Here is a 1,150-nt window from a genome sequence, read left to right on the forward strand (position 1 = left end):
ACATTACCTGTTTTGTTAAACATTTTTTTACGATAATTCAGTTTTTAAGTTGGTTTTGAGCATTTTTAATTTACATTTATTATACACGCATAACTCACTTAAAAACTGAATTATCGTAAAAAAACTTCCAACAAGACACAGATAATGTTCTTACCATCAAGTTTCGTAATGGGTCGATTCACTCTAATTTTTAAGCTAACGACATAAAACGTGAACTTCTGAGCGTAAATTTGGTGTGTTACGCGTTTGTAAGACGGGGATAACTCTTGCGGGTGTGGCGTCCACTTGACGACAGTATTGTAACTGAATAATAATTGAAATGTCAAAATATGGTGGTATAATTCATACGTAACGATTGGGTGTCTGGCCAGTTTATTTGTTATCATATTTTATTCACTTTGAAGTTTGATGCGTGTCTTAGAATGTACGGTATTTTGTTAATTGTTTTTATACGATACTACAATAGTGCGTATCTAACGGATGTTGTACGCCGCGCCGTACGGATTGTAAATGAACATAAAAAAAATACTATTATTGGCCCAATGCCCAAACAAACAGAGGGATGTTCATTTCTGTCTATGAAATACAAAGTTACAAATAGTGACTTTTTATGAAAACTGTACAAATCGCAACCCATATATGCGCCGTGAACAAATGTTCAAAAAAAAAAAAAAACAAATTCACTGTTGCCCAAAAATTGCGTCTACTCCAGTGGTGTATTGGTACGGGTACGCGGGTATACGCCGTATACCCATCAGAAGATTTTCGATTTTCGGCGTATACCCAATGTAAAATCTTATTTTACGGGTATACGCTTCCAAAATAATCAGAAAACCAAATAAGATTTTAAATTTATTTAATATTTCATATAGGAAAAAAACGTTATTCGTATTAATGAATTTATGTATTAATGAATTATTTATCAATTGAAGTAGGTATTGAATATAAGTTATATAACAATATGCGTTGTGTTTAATGTATTTTAAGACTTTAAGTTCAATTTAGTAAACCCAATATTGAATTCAAAAAATCTTTGTGGAAAATTCTATAGATTGTACCTATAATAATAATGTTATTATAATTTTAATTTTTTTGACATTCGAGTTGATTTTGTTTTATTTTCTATTGTTACATTATACAAAAATTAATA

Source organism: Metopolophium dirhodum, chromosome 5 (genome assembly GCF_019925205.1).
Source record: "Metopolophium dirhodum isolate CAU chromosome 5, ASM1992520v1, whole genome shotgun sequence".
Taxonomy (NCBI): Eukaryota; Metazoa; Arthropoda; class Insecta; order Hemiptera; family Aphididae; genus Metopolophium; species Metopolophium dirhodum.